Raw genomic sequence first — 11583 nt, forward strand, 5'->3', positions numbered from 1 at the left:
TCAGGTCAAGCCATTTTTATTTGCTCAGGAAATGTAAACAGTAATGACATCTCAGTTTGGCTTTTATTATTGTTGTCTCTATGCTCTGAAAATGGTTCCAGCTGGAAGACTCCTGGTTCCATAAATCCAAATATGTTGCCCAGCTATTCCATGTTTTCCTCTTTCACTGATTTCCTGTAAAAAAAAAAAAGGAATTGGATAGAACACATGATAGGGAAATCTGGAGGATTACAAACAGAAAGCAAGTATGTTTGTACTTTTTAATAAACTTTTATAGATAAGTCAAGACAAATGCAAATTAAAGCCTTGACTGCTGATCACTGTCAAGTTTATCACATTGTATTTTGCATGTTTTTTAAATCTCACAGGTATCTGATAAAAAGAAGCCAATGATTGAAATTAAATTAATTGTTACAATTTAAAAATAGGAACTGGTCAGAGAAGTGGCCCTCAACAATAATATTTTTTAATAGCAGTCCTGTTTTATCCCAGCACTAGGTGCCTAAAATCTCATACACTGGGAAGAAAGGTGAGGCTAAAATCTAATAAGCAAATACATAGATATGCAGAGACAAAATATGAGGTGTTAAAATGATGTCTTCCTAAACATTTCAGTTAGTGGTCCCCCCTCAGAAAATTATAATACCCTCCATTTCTGCTCCAGACCAGCTCTGGATTCTGTTCAGAAGCTCTAGTCCCAATCCAATAGAGGGAGCAGGGTCCAAACTGTCCAGTTGGACCAAACTTGGTTGGACTCTGATACTTGGCCCGTTGTTCTTGTCTCTGAGACAGCTGACAGAGAGCTCTGGAGAGCTCCTGGCCATCTCAGGTGCTTTTACAAAGGCACCCATGCAATCAAGAAGGGTGGAGGATCGTGCCCTTCTTTCTCCCTGATCCCATGAGTACCTTTGCTGATATTATTGACTTCCTAATGAGTCATACTGTCTCTTTATATGCCCAAACTACAACAGTGTGAATTGAGTCATCATGGCTCTTGAACCCATTTATCTGAATCCAAAGATCTTTTTGGTATTCATGGAACTTTCCTCCAGCACCACATTTCAAATGAGTAGTCTCTCTTCCTGTCAGCTTTGTTCACTACCTAGCATTCATAACTGTATATAGAAATACAATGGCATCCTGACTTTAATATTCAATGATGTGGGACAGCTGAAGAACAGAAAGTGGAGAAGAGGAACAAATTGACAGCTATTGCAACAGAGGGACATAAAGAGTTCAGTGCTAGGAACAGAGCCCTTTGATTTTTTTCATATATGATCTACAGTTGAGGTGAACAGTGAGGTAGGCAAGTTTGCAGAGGACAGTTTGGATTATATTGAAAAAGGGCAGTGACTCTTGAGACTAGAAGAATGAGTATGAAAATTGCATGAAATTTTCTGCCTCAGGTGCCAAAACAGAGGTCATGCAGCTTGACTTGAGAGGGAGTGGGTGCCTTGCTTCATTGAGGAAAATGTCTTGATCCAATCCTTTTTTGGGAATACCACAGTGTTCATTGCTATCTTTCCTTCATTATACAGCTTGCAAAAATTACTTTTATGGATAAAATTTTCAGAATCCCCCAACCAGCATAGCCACTGTAATGAAAAAAGCAATTTCTCCAAGCTCTGTTCATTGATCACATTTGGATTGAATCAGTTGTATTATTTTAATTTTCTCTTCCCCAGCTATGATCATGTCACCTTTTCCTGTTTTTAAAAAACCAGCATGTGTACTCTGACCTGCTTTGCATCACACATTGAGTTGAAAGCCTGTCCATCTGACTTTAATGAGCAACTATTTTTAATGGACATTCAAACAGCAAATGTTCTCCTGTGTAAGCACTTTTTAAATAATGCACATTAGGGTAAAAATCTTTACTACATTAACTAGCGGGATATGAGCTGGCAGTGAGTGATAAGGAAAGGGATCTTGGGACTGTATTGAATCATTCAATTAAAGGCTTGCAGCTTTTTTAAAATGCAGGAGAAGGGGACAAACAAGAAACAATATTACAGAGGTGTTTAAAAACACCCGTGCTGTGAAGACAGTGGGTATAACAAAGTTATTAATCTTGCATTCTAAAACCCAAAATCATCAACACTATTGCCTTCCTCTAATATATTATCCTACAGCACTGATATTCTCTGGTCATTTCACTTCCGTGTCCTAACCAAGCCAGACTCTGCTTGGGACTCATTTACATCACACAATTATAGCACTATGATTCCACTCTAATTTAATTGCTATGGTTCCATTCTATAGAATTATGGAATTTGTAGCTCAAGGAAGCAATTTTAAACCTCTCAACTGGATTTCTCTAGTGTCTCATCAAACTAAAAACCCCGGGATTCCCAAAAGATGCAGCCATGGTACTTTATATGGGATCATAATACTGTAGGTTTGTAGTATGAAAGGACACTATGGATTTTTTGTTCTTTGTCATTGTGTCATCTTTAATGTAAGGTAGCCCAGTGAAAGGCCTCCAGAAGGAACCCACATCATTGTTCTGCTTGGATCTGGCAAGTGTGTGGGTTTTTTGGTTGAATCAATCACTCTGTAATCTGCTTTTCCTATTATTCTATTTCCACTTTTTTAGAATTATTATCTTTTCCAATGACCCATTTCAGTTCTAAGATGTCCAAAGTATAATATTCCCAGTTTAGTCATTTTGGCTTCTAGGGAGAATTCAGGTTTGATTCACCTTCAGACCCATTAATTTTGGTTAATAGTGAAAGATAGTAAACTGTGACTCTTATATAAAAGTAAAGTTTGCTCTTTTTTTTTTCTTTCTTTCTTTTCTTTTTCTTTTTTTTTTTTTTTGGTGGTGGCTGAGGGGGATATTTCCTAGCATGGATGGTTGAATCCATGGACGCACAATTTATGACTACGAAGGGCTGATTATATTTTCATACTCCACCCCTGCTCTTAGCCTTGTCTACGGTATGGGAATGGGGTAGAAGAAAAGAGGGGAACAAACACTGTTTCATGTTATGATTTTTATTATTTCAATATGATGAGGAAAGTAAAGCTAAAGTCTAAAGTCTGGTTCAAAAGCTGGTCTTTTTCCTTTGCATTTACTGTATAATTTGAATGTAGCCAAAGATACCCAAATTTTTGAGTGAAATTTAAAGTTTATTCCTTTCTCTAATTAATCCTATTTAAAAATAAGAAAATAGTGAAAATATCATGCAACATAAGCAATAAAAGAGTTACTTTTAAAAGATGTGACATTATTATTAACCATTTCGTTGTTTGGCACCAGTATAACCTATAGATACCAAAATCTATGAATGCTCAATCCCATTATGTGAAAGAAATGAAATAGCACTACATAATGAAAATAATTTTCTCTATGCACAAAGGGTTTAGAACTGAAATCTTTTCACATTTAAGTGCCCCAATGTTGTGTATAGTAATGGCTGAAGTTTGATAAATATTGCCTTATATACAAGAAAAGTGTAGCGGACTATTACAGACCAAAGGGCAGTTTTGAGGCTCAATAACTATAACTTTAGGAGTTATTCAGGGACGATGGAACTGAAGATTTCCACTGCTAGAAATTGTATTTTCCCATGAGCCCCCACTTCCTACAAAGGTGGTCAGTTCCAGTGTGAAACACTAATCAAGATCCCCTTTCTTGAATCTGAAGCCATTGGTTTGGGAATTGCTCTCTGTAGTGGCAGAAAAAGAGTTTGCTCCAGCTCCTATTTAGCAGCACTTCAGACATTTGAAAACAGCAATCATTTCACCTTCCACTTTTTTTTCTTTTCCAGGCTAAACATACCCAACTCCCTCAATAAAAATGGTTTCCTGACAATTTGTAACTCTGTCACCTTTTCCAGCAAAGCTTTCAACAAGATCCTATTTTTGTTGATAAGCTGGTAAAATGTGAGTTGGATCGCAGTGGTGGCTGGATGGAGGTTCCTGTGTCAGTCGAGTTGTAACCCTTCTCTACACTTTAGGCTTAATGTTAAAGGAGCTATCCAAGGTGCTATAAGATACATGCTTTTGAATAGATCCTTCACAGTTTAGTATAAAATCTAGACTGGATTCCCTGCCCCAATGACATGGAAACCATCAGTTCCCACTACTAAATGGTGGATTTGTGGGTGGTTCAGGGAACAAACATGAAAGCTGATTTTCAATAGTGTCTCATTCTGGAATGAAGTGTCATACAAATGATCCTGACCCAGAGTTTTGGAGAGCCTGAGGAGGCACAGGGCAATGAAGGGGTGTTTAAGCGAAGTCAGGAGAGCAAAGTCAATATCTGATGAGTGCAGATGTTCTGCTTTCTCTTTCTCACCCTATCACAACTTTATGATCAAGGAACTGGAATATCGAGAAAGGGCAATGGCACCAAAGGTGGGGAATTTATTTTTTTAAACTGAAGAAAAAAATGGATTTAGAAATCTCTATACTTCTTGGCAGTGCTGGCCTCAGCTCTGCTCCCATTCCACCATTTCACTCCACGGAGCTAGCATAGGTGTGTGCTGAGTTCACACATGACACGTTGCTATTTGCTTCTTCAATTCCCACTTTTATTTGGGAACAACTGCCTGCTGGAAGCTGATGAATCTTGACAGACATATAGAAATATTATCCTAGGTAAGAAGAATCAGATTGCAAGAAATAAGGAATGAGAAATAGAGAAGGATACCCTCAGGTTCTGGTCAGCAAATTGTGTTTATCTGGAGGAAATGGGGGGGGGGGGGAGAGAAAAGGAGAGAAAGGGGCAGAGACAAAAAGTTGGGATGGGAAAAAAAGACAAAAAACTGCCCTGTTTTACTTCAACTAAAATGGGAAGACATGTTGAAGACTTTAATTGCAACTGTTAAACTTCTCCAATCGGCAAGGGATTTATTTCACAAAATTGGTCAAGTCTGAGCTCCTGTAAAATTCAAATGCTTTGCCATGGACTGAATTAGTTTTAGTAATAACACACGATTTTCCATCCACACCATTTAAAAGAACTAAATAATTCATGTATTTTACATTCAGCCTAAGTGCTTTTGTCTTCCTTACAGAAGGGTATGCAATAAGAAAATCCGTGGCTGAGCATACCTTTTTTTTTTTTACAAAAATTGAAAACTGTCATATTATTTATTAAGAGCAACTAAGAGGCTTGTGTTGGCCTCACAATTCATGTGGTTCTAGCTTCCTCGAAGCCCAATCCCATGAAAGTTTTAGAAGAGGTAAGCTCCCAGCCTCTCTAATGTCAAATATCATGTGATGTTACCATTATTGTATTGTATTGATCCCTCTCCTCCATTAGTTTACATTTAGAGTATCTTGCCTTGGTGCTAAAATGGAAGAATGGGCAATTTGTTTGAATGAATACATGCAGATGTTGTTGGAAAAGTGGTTGCCAATAATGTATACGCCCCTTACAACTTCTAATTTGTGTGTGCGCGCACAATTTCTTTATATATATATATATATATATATATATATATATATATATATATATAAAGAGTGATGGCATCACGGCAATTCACAAAACAACAAAAGTACAGGCCCCCCAACCTCAAAATTTGACAACACAACCCATCATCCACGCCTCAAGGTTGATACAACAAAAAGAAAAGAAAAAGAAAGTCCTAATTAGAGGGAGAGCAATAATTTTTTTAATCCAATTGCTGCCAGTTTAGAGGGCTAATCTCTGCCCACTTGGTTGCCTAGCAACCAAGGGACAGCCAGGTTTCAGTTAGGGGACAGGGAGATTTAGGCCTCACTTAGACTTCTTCCACAGATTATCTAATTTGCACTGGATTATATGGCAGTGTAGACTCAAGGCCCTTCCACACAGCTATATAACCCATTTATAATCTTATATTATCTGCTTTGCACTGGATTATCTTGACTCCGCACTACCATATAATCCACTTCAGTGTGCATTTTATACAGCTGTGAAGAAGGGGCCTCAGATAATCCAGTTCTGAGCAGATAATATAAGATTAGAAATATACAGTAGAGTCTCACTTATCCAATGTAAACAGGCCGGCAGGATAAGTGAATATGTTGGATAATAAGAAGGGATTCAGGAAAAGCCAATTAAACATCAAATTAGGTAATCGTTATACAAATTAAGCACCAAAACATCATATTATACAACAAATTTGACAGAAAAAGTAGTTCTATGCGCAGTAATGCTATGTAGTATTTACAGTAGAGTCTCACTTATCCAACACTCGCTTATCCAACGTTCTGGATTATCCAACGCATTTTTGTAGTCAATGCTTTCAATATATCGTGATATTTTGGTGCTAAATTCATAAATACAGTAATTACTATATAGCATTACTGTGTACTGAACTACTTTTTCTGTCAAATTTGTTGTCTAACATGATGTTTTGGTGCTTAATTTGTAAAATCATAACTTAATTTGATGTTTAATAGGGTTATCCTTAATTCCTCATTATCCAACATATTCGCTTATCCAACGTTCTGCCGGCCCGTTTATGTTGGATAAGTGAGACTCTACTGTACTTTATTTACAAATTTACCACTAAAATATCACAATGAATTTAAAACACTGACTACAAAAGCATTGATTATGAAAAGGCAGACTGCGTTGGATAATCCAGAACATTGTATAAGCGAATGTTGGATAAGTGAGATTCTTCTTTAATATGAAATAATTACTGGGATAGAATAATGCAGAACAATATAATCTCTAAAACCAGGACAGTAAATAAACAGGGGAATTCCAGACAGGAAACAATCAGGGCCAGCTAACACCTCCCAACAAAGTATTCCCATCGTCAAAGTCTGGAAAATCCTCTGTTTTCTCAGGGCCACAGACAGTAGAAGCACATAAAATATCGCAAACAACACCACTCTGAAAACAAGGGAATTCCAGACAGGAAACAATCAGGGCCAGCTAACACCTCCCAACAAAAAATTCACTCAGGGAGGAAACAGCCAGGCTTTAAAGCTGCAAGGCCATTACATCCTAATCATTTTTCCTAATTGTAGCATTCATACTTGCCTCCAACAAACAAACAAAAAAACAATCAGAAATATTGTATATTCACAACCTTTAGGAAATAATATCCCCTGATGGCACAGCGTGTTAAAGTGCTGAGCTGCTGAACTTCTGGACTGAAAGGCCACAGGTTTGAATTGGGGGAGTGGAGAGAGCCCCCACTGTTAGCTCCAGCTTCTGCCAACCCAGAAGTTCGAAAACATGCAAATGTGAGTGCATCAATAGGTACTGCTCCGGCGGGAAGGTAACGCCGTTCCATGTAGTCATCCCACATGACCTTAGAGGAGTCTACAGACAACGCCGGCTCTTCGGCTTAGAAATGGAGATGAGCACCAACCTCCAGAGTCAGACATGACTGGACTTAATGTCAGGGGAAAACCTTTACCCTTCACCTTAACTACCACCAATTCCTCAATACTTTATTTCCCATACCACCATACTTCGCCGCAGCAACGCGTGGCCGGGCACAGCTAGTATGTATGTATGTATGTATATGTGTATGTATATATATATATATATATATATATATATATATATATACACACACACACACACACACACACACACACACACACACATACACACACACACACACACACACACACACACAGGCAGTCCCCAAGTTTGAACAAGATAGGTTCTGCAGGTGTGTTCTTCAGTTGAATTTGTTTGTAAATCACAACAGGTACATTTTAAAGTGTAACTCCAGCACTACATACACATATATAAACTTTGGATAGCATAGGGAAGGGCTAACACCTCAGTGAGCCTGTTCGGATGATTTCACCTGTCCCTGTGATAATTGGATTTTGCACATTTTGGCATGTTGTGGAGACAATGATTGGTGAGAAAGCTTCCGTGGCGACACCTTTTCCCCACAATAACTCTTTCAGCAGTGAATTTCCCTTCCAAGGAGTGCATTTCCCTCACTTCCTGTTGTCTCACCCCCATTCTTAATTATGAATCGTTTGTAACTCAGATGTTTGTAACTTTGGGACTACCTGTATACCAGTGGTTCTCAACCTGTGGGTCCCCAGATGTTTTGGACTTCAACTCTCAGAAATCCTAACAGCTGGTAAACTGGCTGGGATTTCTGGAAGTTGTAGGCCAAAACACCTGGGGACTCACAGGTTGAGAACCACTGCATATACCCTTAACAGGATTAAAGATTCTAACAGCAGGATAGCAAAATTACAAGAGAAATGTTGTGCCATTTTCAACATTGTGCTTCAAAAATGTAAGCAATGCATGGCTTTTTTATTGTGTCAGAAGTAACTTGAGTACATACTACAAGTCACTTCTGGTGTGAGAGAATTGGACATCTACAGAGACATTGCCCAGGGGATGCCGGATGTGTTACCATCCTGCTGGGAGGCTTCTCTCATGTCCCCACAAGCTAGAGGTGACAGACGGGAGCTCACCCTGTCTCACAGATTAGAACCAGCAACATTCAGGTCAGCAGTCCAGCCAGCACAAAGGTTTAACCCATTGCACCACCATGGTTCCACATGGCTGTGCAGGGTTCACAATCTTTAATTGTAGTTTTATATAGGATCTCTCATTCCGATAATCACTACAGGATAAATACATTTTAGGGGGAACACACTACAGTATGCAAGATATTCAGCCCCATCTATATCTACCAGCAGTTCCCGCACTTTATCCCTGTCCTTCCTCCTATAGGCTTACCATTTTAACTGACATTGCTCTTTTACTTCTAATTTATTACTGGCCCTTGCATTTTTGTCCACCAGCCCTGTTCTTTCCCCCCCAATTTTCAGTACAGACAGTACAGCTCAGACTATTGGCTGTTGATGATGCTGTTTTTATGTTATTGTCTTGTTGTAATGTCATTGATTTTATTGATATATGTTTTAATCTATGTTTGGTTTTAACCTTTGTTGGATCAGGCTTGCCCCCATGTAAGCTGCCCCGAGTCCCTTCGGGGACGAGGCGGGATATAAAAATGAAGTTAGGTAAAGGTTTTCCCCTGACATTAAATCCAGTCGTGTCTGACTCTTGAGGGTTGGTGCTCATCTCCATTTCTAAGCCGAAGAGCCAGCGTTGTCCATAAATACCACCAAGATCATGTGGCCAGCATGACTGCATGGAGTGCCAGGCCTGTAGTGAGGGGGGGGGGGGGTTAGGGGTTCAACCAACCCCCCCCCCCCAAATTTCAGGTTTAAAAAAACCTGGTTTACTCATGAATTTTAACTGGTTAACCAAATCCCCATGCTAAGTCTATGAGATGTAAAACATTAAGAGTCCCTCCAGGCACTATCTCAAGCAGATATTGACAGGTCTGAACCCGGGGGGCGGTGGGTCAGGGGTTCAAACCCCCCCCCCCCCCAAATTTTCAAAACCCCTCCCGAATTTTTTTTCTGGCTATGGCCCTGTGGAGCGCCATTAAAAAAATTAAAAGTAATGTGACCCGTTATTATGGAGTAAACAGCAAAACCACTGAACCCAATCACACCAAATTTGGCCACAAAAGACATAGTCATCCAAGGTATGTCTTTAAATTAAAAAAAAAACCTAGAGAAATAGTCTAAATTACAAGGGATGAGAAAGAATCTTTCTTCCCCTAACTGCCAATTAGAAAGGTAGGCTCTGCTGCCTTTAGGCCCCGCCCCCTTCGTGTCCTAGCAACTCCCTCAAGCAAAATGGCGTCCAGGGCACAGGCAGACTGCACTCAGGCCTGATCCACACTGCCTATGAAATATAGATTATCTGATTTGAACTGGATTATATGGCAGTGTAGACTCAAGGCCCTTCCACACAGCTATATTACCCAGAATGCCAAGGCAGATAATCCACAGTATCTGCTTTGAACTGGATTATCTTGAGTCCACATTGCCATATAATCCAGTTCAGTGGGGATTTTATACAGCTGTGTAGGAGGGGCCTCATATAATCCAGTTCTAAGCAGATAATAAAATATTATAAATATAATATGTAATAATTACTGTGGTGAAATAATACAGAACAATGAAATCTCTAAAACCAGGACAGTAAATAAAGAGCAACACTCTGAAAGCAGGGAAATTGGGAATTCCAGAAAGGAAACAATCAGGGCCAGCTAACACCTCCCAACAAAGGATTCTCCCAGGCAGGAAGCAGACAGACTTAGAAGCTTTGAAGCCACAAGGCTACTCCATCCCATTCAACCTGGCCTAGAAAGGATGGCCTATGTAGAATCAGACAGGCTTTTAAATTACAAGACTATTCAGTGCAATTCAAGCTGGCCAAACAATGATTCCCCTACAAAGGAAGTAGCCAGGCTTCAAAGCGGCTCTTTGTGAGGGTGCTATTCCAAGTACTCCAGAAAATGGCCAGGCTTTGAGGCTGCAAGGCTATTCGCTGCTATTTCACCTGGCCAACAAATGAATCCCATAAGCCATAGCAACGCATGGCTGGGCAAAGCTATAATAATAATTATTATTAGTATATATTATTATTATTATTATTATATGTAGGGTGTTTATTCCTAAAATGTATTTGAACATGTAGTAAATACAGTAGAGTCTCACTTATCCAACACTCGCTTATCCAACGTTCTGGATTATCCAACGCATTTTTTGTAGTCAATGTTTTCAATACATCATGATATTTGGTGCTAAATTCGAAAATACAGTAATTACTACGTAGCATTACTGCGTATTGAACTACTTTTTCTGTCAAATTTGTTGTATAACATGTTTTGGTGCTTAATTTGTAAAATCATAACCTAATTTGATGTTTAATAGGCTTCTCCTTAATCTCTCCTTATTATCCAACATATTTGCTTATTCAAACTTCTGCCGGCCCGTTTATGTTGGATAAGTGAGACTCTAGTGTATTATATTATTATTTTATTGTATGACACAGCAAACAAGATAGATATGCTGGATTTTGTTTCACAAAATCACAAGTCGAATACTTCCCAAGTGTCTAGGACTGTGTGATGTATTTTCGGATGATGCGTGCAGATCCCAGTAGGGTGGCCTTTTGCAATTATTATTATTATTATTATTATTATTATTATTATTATATGTAGGGTGCTTCCTCCTAAAATGTTTTTGAACATGTAGTAAATACATGTCTCTTGAAAAATATAGGCATAATTTATTCAGGCTAAGTGTGTCTAACAGGCATGGGCAAACTTGGGCCCCTCCAGATATTTTGGACTTCAACTCTTACAATTAAGCGACTGAGGGGGGAAAGGAAGGCGCCTAAGGCTGTTAGGAATTGTAAAAGTTGAAGCTCAAAACACCTGGAGGGCCCAAGTTTGCCCATGCCTTGTATACCAACAGACACCGCCTCCCATTCCACTCCACTGCTACTAATCCCTATCCTTGACTGGGCCTGCAACACGAACTTAAATAGCCACGCTACTGTCGCACCTCGTCGCCATTCTGCGTTGTCCTCCTCCGCCGTTGCCGCGGACTCTTTTTTCTCCTGTCGCCTCGCGCGCGCGAAGGGGGCTAGATCCGGCTACGCTGCCGGCGCGGAGGGATCCCACCCTGTGGGCGGAGAGCGTAGGAGGCAGGAACGGAGCGAGAAAAGGGGCGGGGGAAGGGGAGGAGGGGGCGGAGGAAACAGGCACCAACATGGCGGCT

At 39.7% G+C, this 11583-nt stretch overlaps 1 long non-coding RNA gene across 1 annotated transcript; it reads right to left on the bottom strand.

The window, feature by feature from the left end:
- LOC134296541 (uncharacterized) lies at positions 1–11506 on the bottom strand. Its single transcript, XR_010003331.1, has 2 exons — positions 11368–11506; positions 1–174 (listed from the first exon to the last, which is right to left on the bottom strand). It is a non-coding gene; the product is annotated as an uncharacterized LOC134296541 (long non-coding RNA).
- Positions 11507–11583: the final 77 nt, after the last annotated feature.

Source organism: Anolis carolinensis, chromosome 1, assembly GCF_035594765.1.
Source record: "Anolis carolinensis isolate JA03-04 chromosome 1, rAnoCar3.1.pri, whole genome shotgun sequence".
Lineage (NCBI taxonomy): Eukaryota > Metazoa > Chordata > Lepidosauria > Squamata > Dactyloidae > Anolis > Anolis carolinensis.